Below are 16,833 nucleotides of genomic sequence, written 5' to 3'. Positions count from 1 at the left end.
CATTACTGCTGAGCCACAATGCAAACTCCCCATTAGTATATTATTTCTTAACAAATCACTGTGATAGTACTTGGATTTCTAGGGATATATATATATATATATATATATATTTTTTTTTTTTTTTAATGGCCACAGCCATGGTATGTGGAAGTTCAATCTTGGGCCAAAGATTGAATGCGAGTTGTGGCAATGCCAGATCACTAACCCACTTCTCTGGGCAGAGGATCAAACCCAGTACTTCTGCAGTGATTGGAGCTGCTGCAGTTGTATCCTTAACCCACTGCAGCACAGTGGGAACTCCCTTAGGGACTATTAAGAAAAACACATGCCCTTTCTTTTTCTTCTAATAAGATGATCAAGACTTGATGGCATTCCCGTCGTGGCACAGTGGTTAACGAATTGGGCTAGGAACCATGAGGTGGTGGGTTCAATCGCTGGCCTTGCTCAGTGGGTTAAGGATCTGGCGTTGCCGTGAGCTGTGGTGTAGATCGAAGACGTGGCTCGGATCCTGCGTTGTTGTGACTGTGGCGTAGGCTGGTGGCTACAGATCCGGTTAGACCCCTAGCCTGGGAACCTCCATATGCCGAGGGAGCAGCCCTAGAAAAGGCAAAAAAAAAAAAAAAAAAAAAAAAAAAAAAGACGAGTTTATCTTTCTAACTGGATTCCTGCTGACATTCAACATAGCAAATATCGACTACCTTTCTATACTTTCTTCCATTGCCACCACCTTAAGCAAGGACATTTGTGTCCCTGCTACCTCTCCCAACATAAATAATGCCCCTCTGGAAAAACATTTCTAGTCAGTGTCACCAAAACCAAGGTCCAGTAGAGGCTCTTAAAAACTGAAGAATTTGTTCTGCTATAAAGTATCTCCTCTAGTCTCTCTGTAATTACCTGCAGAGTTCTACATGAGAGGTTAATACAAATGATTAGAAGGAATTGAATCAATTTTAGTTTCCTCAGTCAGCTTTTCATATTGGCAGACTTCCATCTAAATACAACCTTCATGATTTTTAAAGCAAAAAGTATGAAAAAAAAAAAAAACCCAAAGATGATGGGTTAATTTATTGCCTGTCATCTTAAATCACCATTTGCAACGTATTTTCTTTTTCTTTTGAAAGGAAAAATTTGTGGCTGTATCTCCTTAGTTTTCAAAGGATCAGGAAAACCAGATGAACCAAGAACTGAGTCAATCCAAGAATGTCAGGACTAGAAAAATCTGTTTATCTACAGTGTTGCATCTGTAAGATTCCACAGCTCCCTGAAAAAGTCCCTTCTCCCCAAGAGGCCACCTGTAAGAGTACAAGACCTTCAGCCTCTGGGGGCTATTTTGCCTCTGAGCTTTACAGTCAAGAAGCCAGCACGCATTCTGTGCTGTGCTAAATCTGATGATGGCTCTTCTGAAGTGTACACCTGTCTATTAGGAATGGCAATGAGACTCCCAACTCATTTTACATAGGCTCCTGCACAGCAGTGGATGTTAATGACTTTGGAGTGTTTTGTCTTTGACAATAAGCTGGAATCTTGACTATGCAATTGACTGCAACTACATAAATTGCTATTTGGAATGAATCTTAATATATACACTTGTGTATATGAATACAGCTAGCTGCACTTTCCCCATACGATCATGGTTGTTAACATTCTACCCATTTTAAGTGAGCAAATTTGAATAAAATGGCTGCGTAATACGGTCTGTGTTAACATCAGCTATTTAAAAAGCCCAAGGATTAAAAGTTAATTCCATCCTTTTAATTCAAGGGACATATAAATGGCATTATGGGTAGAGCCAACTCCTCTTTTATCAGTCCTTTCATGCTGCCTCCTCACTAATTCTTGGTTGTTCAAATGCTACCTACATAATAAAAGCCTTGAGTTAATTTACTAAGATTTTACACCAGTGCAAATGAAAGAAAGGAAAGTGCTAAACAAGGCAATTAGCACTCTGTTTAGTGCACTCCCAAAATAAATGTAGGCAATTTACAATTTGGCAAATGGCACTCTATCCAGATCCAACTCATTTATGCCTAAGGGGGAGGTACAGTTCATTAGGGGGAAAAAGTGTTTATATATATTATGCTATTGAGGCCCAACCCATTTTGTACTCCAGCAACAGATGCGACTCCTCCTGAGGTTTATTAGTGTTTCTTGCAGAAAAATGCCAAACTATTATGCTTTCGAATAAATGGTCCAAAAAGAATGCCGTTTACTGTGGAGTCTTAGGAGCTGTCTTTACAAGATGGGGGGTGTTTAAGGGTTTGGAAGGGATGGTTTGCAAAACTTATAGCCATGAGTTGGAGCCTCTTTTGTGGCTCTCGAAGCATGTGTTTCCACTCTGATTCCAGTTACCATGAGATCCACTAGAACTGTTCATTTGAAGTACTACTGCCTATTTCTTAATCGACAGGAAGGTTGCTCCAAACCTTTCATGTTTATTCTTATAAGCCTCTTCTTAGTGCAAAAATAATGGATGTTGTTAATGCAGAATCACAACCGACATTAATATTTAAGATGCTAGAATGATAAAGGTTAAACATATGTTTATATTGCTTTTGAACAAAGAGCTCTACAAGATAGTTCAGAAACATAAAGATGGGCCAAATTTGGAATATTTGTGTCTCAGTACAAGTCTCTCATTTTTAGGGGTTTCCTCTTTCTTTGGGGAAGGTGAAGTTTCTGTTCTCCATTGTCACCTATTACTGTCACCTGAGATTTGAATTCCTGCTGGAAAGAACATATGAAAAAATTGACATCTGAGGAAGGAAGAGGCAATAAAATCCACCAGCTTCCCCTGTATTTTTGTTTATTTCTGAGTCTGTATAGTTCCACTTGGTGATTTAAAAAAAAAAAAAAAAAAAAGGCAAGGCAAGGTAAAAGCATTCTTTTGTGCCCTCTAGCTGCTGGAAGCATACATGGAAAATAAAATTCTCCGATGATTAAATTCACCAAATGTGGCTTGGGGGGAAAAAACAAAACACAATTCCTATGAGCTAAAGTTCTTTTTTCTTTATGAAAATATATCAAAAGAAATAAAAGTTTATCTTCTTGAATTAATTACACTTTCATTTTCAAAAGACAAAACAGAGTAATAATTCAGGAGGGATTCTTAGAAAGTTAAACTGATATTTCCCTTCTCTCAAGCAGCTGATTAATATGACAGGAATTTTTGGACTAGGCATTACTCTAAGTATTGTTCACTGACTTTAATTCTGTTTTTAAAGGAAGTTGTAGAAGAATTGCCATCTAGAGTGACTTTGGTATGTTTGTTTTAGGAATATTGTAGTGGCTTTTAGAGTTGATGACAAAGCTAGGATGCATATATATGTTTATGTAAATCAATGAGGTGTGTGTACTTCATTTACGTGTAACCTTCTGTGTCACTCTTTGGGGAGGGGGGAATGTTACTTAAGTCAGTCCTTAAGAAAATGTTGAATTTGTGGATGGCAGCCCTGATAGCAGATTGGGTTACAATACTTTAAATCTAGGCTACATTTCAAATATAAAAATCAACACTCCGTGTGGCTTCCCCTGCCACTGAAAAGGACAATGTTTTGTGAAGGTGGAAGGCTTACTTGTGGGGTGATTCCACAAAGATATGAATGCTCAGTTTATTACACAATTCATTTATGGGGAAGAAAAGTCTTGCTGTTGGTACATGCACGCTTCCCAGAATTGCAGGGGAAAAAAAAAGGAAAGAGAAATAAATAGATTGAATTTTGCAGAATTATTAAAAAATAAATCTCTTCAGCTTTCCTAGCAGTTTTCTAAGCGCCCTGTATTTTTGCGTGTATCTTGGAGAGTCTTTGAGTGTGGGGGAGGGGGCGGGTAGGTTGGGAAGGGAGTTGAACTGTTTAATGATTCAAGGAAATATACAAGAACGTTGAACACCACCCCCCCTTCCCTGCCCCACCCGCCAGCCTCTCCCCTCCCCTCCCCTCCCTCCCTCCAAAGTGAATGCACGGCTCAGAGGACTTCGCTGACGGGTCTCACAGCCATTCCCAGTAATTCCCGATGCAGCGGAGAGTTCACTCTAAAGGGCTCCGTCTCAACAGATGTTCTAAGTGGCGCCTCCTGAGTCGCTCTTGTGTGGTGGAGAAATACAGAAATCAAGCTAAATCAAATTAGTCAGCAGAGTAAGAAAATAAAGGTCAGGTCCACCAGCATCTGAGTAAACAGCCTATGCCAACATGGCCATCTTCAGTCAGGAACTAATTAAGGGCTGATTGTCCTTCTCAGTGAAACCTCAAAAATGCATGGTGCTGAATTATTAAAAACAACAACAACACACACACACAAATATAAAACTCCCCTACTCTGCAGTAACCAGATGAAAAGATAGGGAACCATAATATCCAACGGAATTGTCTCTTGGACAGAGATAGTCCTTCAATCCCCAGCTTTCTTTGTTTTGATTACAATTTTTCTTCCTTTAAGAGAGCAGAAAGTAGGCTCGAAGCCTGTCCTGTGTTACAGCTCCTTTACCTTTGTCTGCCTATCTCAGCTGGTATTTAATTGGTCAGCAATAGGAGGGAAGTCTCCTTTGAGGTAATGAATATTGACTGTTTATGTTGAAATGTCACTGTGAAAAGAAAGCCCAGCACCAAAGAGGGAGAACCCAGTGTGAGCGGCTCAGACACAAAAGAGACACCAGTGAAACGGAGGTATTGAAAAGCAAAGCAGTTGAAATTCAAAGAACAGATGAAACAGAAATGGCCTACATGTGTGGGAATTTTAAGCTAGCCGTTGACAGGTGAAAAAGTCATTTATTTTACCTGTTAGAACCAAATGGAATTGTGTGCTTTTCCTAAAATGACAAGGGGTCCGTGACTCAGAGAAGTGTTTTAATTGAGAAACCATCCTCATCTTTTTTTATTTTTTATTTTTTAATTTAATTTTTTAATTACTCAATGAATTTATTACATTTGTAGTTGTACAAAGATCATCACAATCCAGTTTTATAGGATTTCCATCCCACAACCCCAGCGCGTCGTCCCCCGCCTCAAATTGTCTCCTTTGGAGATCCTAAGTTTTTCAAAGTCTGTGAGTCAGTATCTGTTCTGCAAAGAAGTTCATTCTGTCCTATCTGTGAATGAATTATTTTTGCTCCATAAAGGTAAACAGGACCAACCTAACGGTTAATCGTTGTGTGGATTCTAAACCTCAGGCAAGGAAAAAGAGCAGCTAAGTGGCATGGACAGCCCTCTCTTAAAAGAATGATGTTCTGAATTTTCCAAAGAACCTGCTGGATCCGAAAAAGTTTTGGCTGTGGTAATTAGAGATTGTAAGGTAAAAAAGAAAGGGAGAGTGGCCTCCCAAGGCAAGTAGAACCTGCTAATTAGCTCAAATGGGCTGAAAACATTATCCTTTAATAATCTGGGTATATCTTTGTAATTTGAGGGTGGCCCTGAGTTGACAGCTGCGAAGGTGTCTTCTTAACCCCTTCGGCTCTAAGCAAGCACCTCCACATTTAAGTTGGATTTTGCAGGGAGGCTTGGCTTTATTCACCCCGATGGATTTTATGTCATGGTGTGAATCGGATTTTCCGTTCTTATATTTCCCCCAAATGGTGACCAGCTGGATGAGTAATCTCAGAAAAAGACGGCAAAACAGAGAATTTCGAGATGATTTAAATGCGTAGGAAGTTCTCAGTGTTGCCAAGTTTTCCAATTTGGGCGGCCTCCTCTCCTCCCCCACACCCCTCTTTGGGCTTCATGACCATTTTGCAAATTAATGATAGCCACAAGGATTGTATTTCTTGCCTTTTTATTGTGTAAAAGAAGGGGGAATGGAACAAAGAGACAACTATGTAACTATTGAGTCACACTCATGGGAAAAATAAAAAGACTGAAGAAGCGAGATAAACAGAAAACTTGAGTTTCTGGTCCCTATGAATAGGCAGTTGTATTTACAGTGTGGCTTTACCATTCACATATTTAAAGTTCACATAGTTGAACTTTATCATAATTGGGACCCCATCATCGCAAATTTCTGAGGCAAGAGCTCATTACCTTTCTCTCTGGATCATTCCCCCATGCAGAAAGGGTTCCCTGTTTTTATTGCCCAACCATTCAATTATGTTTTTTAAAAGCCCAATAAATAAAAGATGACATCTTGAGTCACACCCAGTGTCATGCTTGAACCCTAACCTGTGACACTCACCTAACGCAAACTAACAAGCTGCCTGCCCCAGCAAGAGTGATACTTCTTCATTAGCAAGATCCATTTCACCTTTAAAAACCCTTGGCTTCCTGTTTGCATTAAGCGAGATTGAGATGTCTTGGGTCTCTCAATGACATTTAGGAATCCTCCAAGACAAAAAAGGAAGTCATTACATCTCCAGTTCACCTGCAAAGAAGATGTCATTAAAAGAGGAAGCAAAATGAAACCCTGTCAACTTGTTAGTGCCCAAAAGGTAATTCTGCCATCAAATATGGAGTGGGGGAATGATACAGAATCCTATTATTACTGACACCAAAGGACCTACCAGAGTCAAAGGTGTCCAGTGCCAGAAAAGTTCAGGTGTTGCTAAATTCATTAAGGTGTCAGTTTGAAAAGATGTGATGCCATTCCTGTTGTCCGCATAGATGAAAACTGGGATCTACTTGCCCCTGTCAACACACTATCATCTTAATTTCGTTTGCTCTGCACCTGATTTGCCATCTGCAAGGGGTTAAGGGCCATGGGCGATGGCTTCTTAAAAGGCTACTAATATTTGACATATATCATTTTAATCTACCCTTTTCAACACCACTCCCTATCACCAAAAAAAAAAAAAAAAGTGTTGTTAAGTCAGCACTACTTGTGATAGTTTGACTGCTAGATTTTTGCTAACGAGGATGGTAGAGGGACAGTGACTCTTCCTGCTCTTTTATTTTTTTTATTATTAAATAAAAATATTTTAAAATTTTTATTAAAGATAAATGTGCTTACTTTTCTTTATAAGATTATGTGCTTCCTTGTAACTGTGATAAATTTTGATAGGAACTTGACATTTAAATCTGCAGACATTGGAGAGGTTCACTCCATTTTCATTTATGAATGTTTCCTTCAAATTTTATTTCAATAGGTTCTTTTGAAAATGTGAGGGACTTCAAAGGATGTCTTGATAAACAGGATGCAAACGAATGCTATGCATTTGACATGATAAAGCATATTTATTTGGCAACTTTTATCCTAAAGTATTAGGGCGGGTACAGTATATAAAGTAAACTATGGGATAAAATAAATTATTTTGTGGATAAAATAAACCATATTTAATATTGATGTATCATTAAAAGATATAGCACTTATTTTTCTAAAGATATGTGTTATAGGTGATGGTTTCAAAGACAAACGAACTGTAGTAAATTACTTTTGGAAATTTCAAATTTGAAATGTCATACCAATGTAATCAAATTTCAGTGAACTCTGGATTAGTTCCAAAAAGTGAAATTACCATCTTGTACAGTGTTTTTATGTTTATTTGCTTAATTGGTTTTTCAAAGCATGAGGTAGGGTTTTTTGCCATTTTCTTCTAGAAAAATTTAGTAGTAAAGTGATGATGGGGAAATGACAAACACCCTTCCTAGCCAAGGTCAGAGTGTGATTTCTATTAAAATGACTTGAGTGCTTTTTTTAGTTTGGGTACTTCTAAACATTACTATGTAGTTTATTTACAGACAAATAGGGCTTAGGAAACAATGCCGTATTGTTAAACTAATACCTTTGACACTAATCACACATAGCATTATTTCATTTATAGGAAAATAATATGGTCACTCTCTAAATATGTGTGTATGTGCCCAGTGCTGGTGAAGGTGGGATCTGGTTGCTCTCCTTCATGTGTGTTCAGATTATATGTCTAAACTCTCTCCATCTTACTATCAGTGTCCCTTGCATAAAACAGAGAACTTTCTTAATGCACACATGCATAAAAATCCACCTGCAAACAGGTATATTGTGAACACTCACGAAACTTTGCCTTTCCCTCTCTCCAACTGCTTCAATTAAAAATCCAAATACTTTGCTAACTGTCAAGCCTGCCTTAAAAAGGGACTCCCTAGCTCTGAAACACGATAACATTTATTGTGAAGCAGTCTGGGTACATGCAAAAAAAGTTTGAGTGTTAAAAACGACCATAAATAATATTTGTAAGGTTCATAAATAAGTATGGCCATATTAATGATTTCCTGGCCAATTAAACACCTTGTTATTTTGACGGCAGCCTTAGATGTGATTTTCAGGCCCCAGTTTCAAAATTCCCCCCTGAATGTCCATGCTTGCCCTGGTTATGCTGTGTGTAGAATTTCTATGCGGGAAACACGGAGGGTTGCAAAAATTGAGACCCAGATAGCTACGGCATGAGTCTGTTGTGGGAACAGGGTTAGCAGGGCTTGCCTTCATTGATAGATGGGGCACTTAACCTAGCGAAAAGCCCAGAGGTGGTAGGAAGTCTCCCCCGGACGAGTTTTTCAAGTTGATCCTGGTGGTTGTATTGTCGGTCCCTCTGGGTAGTAGGCTCGGGGCACACACTCTGGACTTTCACTTGTAGGAAGAAAGAAAATCAATCTTCGTGCCCCAAAGATGGAACTGCTCACTGAGGCGTTGGAGTCTTGTAAGGAAGACTCTGAGGAAATGGATTCAGGCTTCAAGCAACACACTCAACTCCATCAGTGCTCTCAAGAGACTCAGGGGTGGGGGTGGTGGCTCACAAACAGAAGTAGAAAGGGTGTGTATTGGCATTGGCCCAGAGTTGGTGTGCTTTTTGATTAAGAAAGAGGAAAAAATGGCTGAAATTGGGGCTGGATCTAGAGATTGGAAAAAAATAAATACAACTGAAATGCTTTGTTCTTTATTCACCAGAGTGTGGCTTGTTCCCTACTCGGGAAAAAAAATCATGCTTAGATTACATCAATCATTTTCCAGAAGGGCTGTCGTAACTCTTTTGATATGTATCAATGTTTGCATAGAGCGCTTTTTGTCTAGAGGTATTATTTGATATTAGTGATTGTTCGCAGTGATGTAACACCCCTCCACCTGAAGGTCGCTAATGCCTTCTGCAGCTAAAATCATTAAAAAAAATATTCTAAGTCACACACCCTAATTTAGTCAGTGACTAAATTGCTCTTACTACTTGGGAAGGCATTGCCTGTGTTGAAAAGAACCATTTTAATGAAGCAATCATTTTAATAACCAGAAGAAAAGGCTCAAGAGCTTTTCATGTAGCATTCAATGTAAACACTGGCCTTGGGGCTGAATTCTCTTGCCCCTTGAAAGCCCAACCATTGTTTTGGGAGCATCCATTTGTGACACAAGAAGATGAAGGATTGCAAGTCTCAGATGAAGCTTCTCCTAAACTTTAAGATGTAGAATATTTTTGGTTCCTACAAAACCATCTATAGTTATACAAATTCACTGGCTTCACCTTTTCAGTGTAAGAGGAGAAAAAATTGTGTAGAGTCAGTAACAGTAACAGTGATCATATCTATTTTTTTTTTTTTATTATGCTTGGAATTTCCAAAACTCTTTTATTTACCCAAATGCTTTGCTCTAGGAAGGGCAGATAATCAAGAAGAGAATACTAGAGCTCCCCTTGTGGCACAGTGGGTTAAGAATCCCACTGCAGAGTTTCTGTTGTGGTTCAGCAGTAGCAAACCTGACTAGTATCCTTGAGGATGTGGGTTCGACCCCTGACCGTGCTCAGTGGGTTAAGGATCCGGTTTTGCTGTGAGCAGTGGTGTAGTTGGAAAATTCAGCTTGGGATCCTGCATTGGTGTAGGCTGGCAGCTGCAGCTCCAATTCGACCCCTAGCTTGGGAACCTCCGTATGCTACCAGAGCAACCCTAAAAAGTAATAATAATGATAATAATAATAATAATAATAATAATAATAATAATCTGGCTGCAAGTGCTCATATCACTGTGGTAGTGTGGGTTTGATCCTGGCCCAGTGCGGTGGATTAAGGATCTGGTGTTGCCACAGCTGTGGCATGGGATTGATTCAATCCCTGGCCCAGAAATTTTCATATCCTGCCGGTGTGGCTGAAAAAAGAAAAAGGGAAAAGAAAGAAAGAAAGAAAGAAAAGAATGCTGCTTTTATTTATATAATTCTAAGTAGTTTAAGCTTGTTTGTCCTGTCCTCATGAGGAAGGTACCAAGGAAATGGTTTTATGATGGTTCAGGTAGAGACCTCTTTTTTTGGGGGGGGGTGTTAAGCTGGATAGGTAAAATAGTTATAGTAGGTTTTTCTTTTTTCTTTCTTTTTTTTTTTGTCTTTTTGCTATTTCTTTGGGCCGCTCCCGCGGCATATGTAGGTTCCCAGGCTAGGGGTCGAATCAGAGCTGTAGCCACTGGCCTACGCCAGAGCCACAGCAACGCGGGATCCGAGCCGTGTCTGCAACCTACACCACAGCTCACGGCAACGCCGGATCGTTAACCCACTGAGCAAGGGCAGGGACCGAACCCGCAACCTCATGGTTCCTAGTCGAATTTGTTAACCACTGCACCACGACGGGAACTCCTGTAGTAGGTTTTGAAACCCATTTTTCTCTTGCTGCAGCAGTGCTCTTGGCAAAGGGCCCAAGAAGAGAGCCCTGTAGATGATGAATTTTTTTTTCCACAGTAGGGAAATTTGAGCTTTCAGGAGCAGGTAATATTTGATGTTGGCAGGGTATTTTTTTTTTTTTTTTTTTTATTTAACCCCCTCTCTCTTCTAAACCTCATCTTCAGAATTATCCCCAGAAAATAAAAAGCAGACAGCAACCCTTGAAAGATGGGACATGTAGCCAGGGCCCCCCCCGACCCAGGTTTGCTAGGAATCTTCATTGCTCCCTTAAAGTGTGTTCATGGGAATTGAATGCAAATTCTACTTACCCTAAATTCTATTATCAATAACCAGGGTAGTGGCCACATTTCCATTCTTATTCAATGGGTAAGGGCAACCAGCGTCTTTGTTTTTTCCTATAAAACGCAGCCACTTGACAGAATGCAGTAGGTCAGCACGGGGTGATTTGGTAGAACAGTTGCAGAAACCCACAGTGTATCAAGCTGTCCTGATGCTGAAGATGGAGAAAAGAGGGCATGTGCCTCAAGTGGCACTCCGTTATTGCCAACACTAAGCTGTGCTTCTGACAATGGCTTTGAGGAGGAAATTATGACATTTAAAAGATTCTCCCAAGCTTTATAAAAAGCATGTGAATATCTATAAATATTGATCCAAAATGAGTGCAATGAATAATTTATAGTGAAATATATTTTCTTTGTCTTTCAGTTTTTAAAGCAGCTGGTTTTTTTTCCTAAAAATTTATGGTTAGATAAGCATATTTTTCCTCTATCATTTTAGAGCTATTTCTTATTTTTAGACAAAAAAAAGGTGTTATTTTCAAAGGATGTTCGAAGTGGGGAGAGGGGTGTTGGAAATCCCAATAATATACACATTACTAAAATGGAAACATACTGTAGATGTTCTAGTTTCAGGGAAAACTGTAACTTGAGTTTTTTTTAAAAAAAGTTTATATAATTTGTTGTCATAATTTTGTTGTTTTTAGTGCACATTCTCATTTTGCAGAATCGCTTAAGCATCTCTTGTGTTTGCTTGGATAAAAATAGAGATTTCATTTGTTGGAACTAATAATTCCAACCCAAAATATACTCTTCCGTAATGATAGCAAAATAAACAGGTGCGCTCAGCATCTTTCACAGTGTGCCTGAAGAGGGGGCAGCCTATTTGGAAGATGCATGAAATATTCTCAGACCTCACCAGGAGTCAGCTTTAATTGATCATGATCCTGGGTCTTTTTTTGGAATGTCTATCAATATTTTTGCAAGGGGTCAAAGTGTTTTTCTCTTTCTTCTTTCTCTCTGTACCTCTAGACACAGTTTCAGAGAAATTAACACCTCACAGGTTTTCTCGGAGAAGCCATTAGGTGTTCATTCATTAGGCTTTGAATATAGTTCTGAATCCACTTTGATAAAAGGGTTTTATTTTTTTTTCTTCCCTATTGAGCTGGCATCTCAGAAACATTAATTTCTGTTGTTGCTATTGTTTTGAATTATGTTCATTTCTTTGTTTGACTGTAATGTAATGGAAAGGAAGATAAGAAAGAAGGACTTTATTGAGTCTGAAAGTTATCACTTTTGGAAGACTTTGTTGCTGGTGGGTTTTTAACACCACATCCTAGCACTTTTCAGTCTCTTGTATTCACCAGTCTAAGTGGTGTGTTGAGTACACTGGTGATTTGTGAAATATTGTTCACAAGCACACTGAATTCATGTGCTTATTAAAATCTAGCAACCATTTTTTGGAAGTCTTCTTGTAAGTCTTTAGGTAAACTTAATGTTTTCCAAAGGCTGAAAAGGAAATCAGAAAGTTCTACTGAATTGGTTAGACTATAACCTTAGAGGGCCAGACAGTGTTTTTCTGGAAGAACCAAAGAGGAATTCTATTTGGACATCTCAAAATGCATATTGGCTGTAACCTCCACCTCTGTTCCTCAGAGACAATTTCCTTTGCAAGATTGTGGAGTCAGAGCAGAAATGTGTTCAAATTCAGGCCCTGTCCTGGTTGCCACTGAACCCAGGCAAGTAATTTAACCTCCTTCATACTTTTTCTTCATTGGTGAAAGAATAATAATAACAACAATAGTAATACCTTCAAAAATTTGTTCTGAAGATTGAGTAAGAATGAATATTTGACCTGGTATAGGAAACCTTTTAAGTAAAGTCGTTTCTCTTCCCACCCAGGTCTAAAGAAGTAGCTTCCTAACCGTTCTCTACTACTTCCTCTTGAGAAATATATATATACACACATACATAGTTGGGAGAGATAGTTTCCTGAAATAGATATCTGACTATACAATTTATATGCTAAAAATTTCTCAGACTCCTAGTTACTCATACAATAAAGTCTCAACTCTTTAATCCATGTTCAAAGTCCTGACATATGACCCAGTCTTCCTGGGCTGGTCTGTCGTGCTCTCATGTACCTTGTGTTCCATGGCAATCAATACTCTTCCCTACACACCCCAATTTCATTTTACTGCTTCAGCTCCTCTGTGAATTCTCCTATCTGGACTAATTTCTTTTCCTCTCTTCCATAGCACTTTGAACCTGAAATACTCTCCCTGTCTTTCCCACTTGTTTTACTGTAAATTCCTTAGGTCACAGGTAAAGTCTTGATCCTTTGTTTAGAGCTGCTCAGACCTAGCATGTATGTCATCGCCTTCACACTGGGATTTCTCAAATATACCGTTAGGTAGAGTGACCACATAATTTGTCATCTAAACTGAGACATTTGTTCAAGGAAAAGGATAAACTTGATGATGCCAGTAGTCCATAATTCAGAGATGGAATAAAAATAATAACAAATTAACATTGCCACTCAGTATTCCACCAGATTAAAAAAAAAAATGGATCCGCTATCAAAAAGTCAGCCTAGAAAATATTTCTTCATTTCTTGATTTTAGTTCTGCTTCCTTTTAGATGGTGGCTTGTAGTACCACAATGTGGCTCTAGCTCTGGAGATGGTGAGTAGTTTTGCTTGTTTTTCTCAGCCCCACAGACCTGCTAGGTGCATGCTGACAAAAACCTTCTTCCTAACAGCAGGTTGAACTTAAATCTGTGTTTGAAGGATAGAGTAACTGCTTTAAGGGTTTAAAAAGTTGGATCAGTAGCATCAATACATTCACAGCTGATTGAAATCTAAGCCTGTTCACTGTAGATGTCTGTTGGGAAGGGGTTGACTTTGAAAAGCATTTGATGATGCATTTGATAAATGATTGGATTTCAGAAATGATTATAACACACATCCAAGATATCATTGCTCCCAGAATACTTCAGCTAATGATGTAAGTGACCACTGGGGGAAGTGTCCCAATTCCCTTTAATTATGACTGTGGCAACCCAGGGTAAGTTGTTTTTGTCTGCGTTATTTAAGCCTTGGCAATAAATTTGGAGTTGACTACTTGACGGAGTGATCGTTATGTTAAGCAAAACTATGTTTGAGATCCAAGCATCAGATCTTCTTAAAATCTGTAGTCTTTCCTATGTTGATCTTGTTGTTACAAAGAAATTTTCTAATGTCATATGTTAATCCCATTATCTTTAATGGATTGATTTTTTTTTAAATGTGGGAGGGGGAGCAAATCTTACGTTAAGACTCTCTATCACATATTTATATAATGTCACGTATTTATATAATATATTTATATATTTATATAATATATATATTTATATATAAATATATATATAATATAAATATATAAATATATAATATTTATATATTTATATAATGTCACATATTTATATAATGTCTACATCCCATGCATGGATGTATTGTTTGCATGGAAAGTTTGGACATCCAACACTATTCCCATTTTTTTCTTAGCTGTCTGCTTTAACAGAGGCAAGCCTAAAGGACTTAATGCCACATCTCTTAGACAATTGTGTAAATAATTCTCCCTGGGTCCTTTCCTTCTGGGTTTTGGCCTTGGCTCCTAGTGTTCACAGCACTAAGAGGGTTAAAGGTTCTGGCATGGTGAATTTATTGTTGACATCTCACAATCCTTAAAGGCAGGATCACTAATGGGTGACCTTGGGGTTCGACCGTTCCAGACCCAAGAAGATCAAGTCTCACCCCCTCCTCCAAGTGCAATGACCCCTCTATTCTCACTCTCCCTGGCCTAACCTTTAACTCACTGATCTTTGACTAAAATATTAAACAAACACCTGCTTGGGTCTGTGGTCAAAGACTGTGGACTTGAAGATCTCCCATAATTTCATGAGAATAAGCTGTGGTAATAATAATGAAATGTAGACCAGATCGGTGGACATACTTACAGTAAGTAATTATATTGTTACTGACCACATGCAACACAGATTCTGTAACAACATGTGTATATGGTGAATCGATGTTAATCAAGTTGACCAGAGTATTAATGAATTGTCTGTGGATACACTAAAGCTTCTATTATTTGCATTAACACTGACACCAGTGTAACAATATTTATTCCCTATGACTGCAAGAGGACCAAGTCTCAAATTAATTTTAGAATACCTTAGATTTACAACATTGACAGTAATGCAAACTGCATTAATGTTTAACAGAGGTACCAGGAATCATTTGAATGATTAGATGAAAAAATATTTGGTGAGGTCAGCTGAGTTTTGTGCTTAGAGGGAAGGAGGGAGGGATAAGACATTCAAAATGATTCTGAATAGTTCAAGATAAAAAGAAGCAGGGTACTTTGTGTGGCCAAATTATCCCACTGATATTTTATAAAAACTTATCATGTAAAAACTCGGTATGATGAGATGTCCTAAGTGTGAAATCATACCAATAAAAATTTCTACAAAAAATGAAGGATATTAAAGAAAGATGTATTTACTAGGATTCATTAGTCTAGTGTAAATTGTTAGGGCTTGCCGTTATAAAATGAAATAAAATTAAATAAATTTAAAAATATTAAATTAAGCCAAGCAATTACGATTTAACTATTAATTACCCAAATGTTTTAGAAATAAATTTAAAAATACTAAATTAAGCCACACAGCTAAGATTTAACTATTAATTATCCGAATGTTTTAAAATGTTTTAGAAATAACTATTAATTATCCAAATGTTTTAGAAATAAATGACAAATATGTTTTGTCACATGACTTTTACTCCCTCCTTAGAAATCTTTCATTAACTTACAGTTCTGTTTTACTGTGTTACTGTAAGTAAATTTAGGGACCTCCACTCTCAGAGAGCACCTGCTGGCTTTCCAGATGTTCCATCAAAATGGAATTATATGAGGTATAGAAGAAATTTCACACTTCATCCCATATTTGCAGCTTTTTTCTTCATACTGTAGTATGAAGAAGTTTGAATGAAATAATTAATAACAATGAAGAATGTTACATCAAATTCAGATTTTTCCCCCTAAATTAAAACTAATAGTGTTTTTTTTTCAAGACATATTTAAATCTATTCTGTCCTATTTCCCCTTTGATTTCCGCTGAGTTTGTCACTTTTTTCTGATTTTAAGTAGATATCATGTATCACTTCTATGTGGAATCTGAAATACGGCACAAATGAACCTATCTACAAAACAGGAACAGACTCACAAATATAGAAAACTGACTTGTGATTGCCACAATTTGAGGGGGGGAGTGGGATGGATGGGGAGTTTGGGGTTAGTAGGTGCAAACTATTACATTTAGAATGCATAAGCAATGAGGTCCTATTGTATATACAGGGAACTATATCCAGTGTCTTAGGATAGAATATGATGGGTAGATAATAAGAGGAAAAAATGTCTGTATATGTATGACTGGGTCAGTTTGCTGTATGGCAGAAATTGGTACAACACTGTAAATCAACTATACTTTAATAAAAATATAAATGTAAAAAAATGTATCATGAAGCAGAGCCATAATTTTAAAGCCTTGATGTCATCACCTGTCCCATCTTCAAGGTATTGTTTACAAGAGCTCTTTGTGCCATTCTCACAGCTCCCTCCATCACTTTAATTCAGACTCCTTACTCATTGGCTGGATTAAGTAAGATGGGAACTATTTGCATCTCCCTTTTACAGATGAGGAAACTGAAACAAGTCACTCAGCAAGCAATTTGGAGATCTGAGACTCAAATTCAGGCAATCTGACCCCAGAACCTTTCTCCTGAAAACTATGCCAACTGCCTTACAATCCAAATAATAACTCTATTGAAAAGGCCATGCAACTTGGTTTCTACCTCTGCCATGAAAACTTACTTGCACTGCACTGGTTTCAGCCAGATGTGTCAGCTCCCTCTATAACTTCCTGAGACTGAAAGCTGAACCTCACTCATCTTCACCTTCCCCAAGTACTTAGCATA

Source organism: Sus scrofa, chromosome 7 (assembly GCF_054392235.1).
Source record: "Sus scrofa isolate SSC_HxYL_T2T_F1_AM1 chromosome 7, Sscrofa_HxYL_maternal_Yorkshire_Landrace_v2.0, whole genome shotgun sequence".
Taxonomy (NCBI): domain Eukaryota; kingdom Metazoa; phylum Chordata; class Mammalia; order Artiodactyla; family Suidae; genus Sus; species Sus scrofa.
This window is presented reverse-complemented; position numbering follows the sequence as displayed.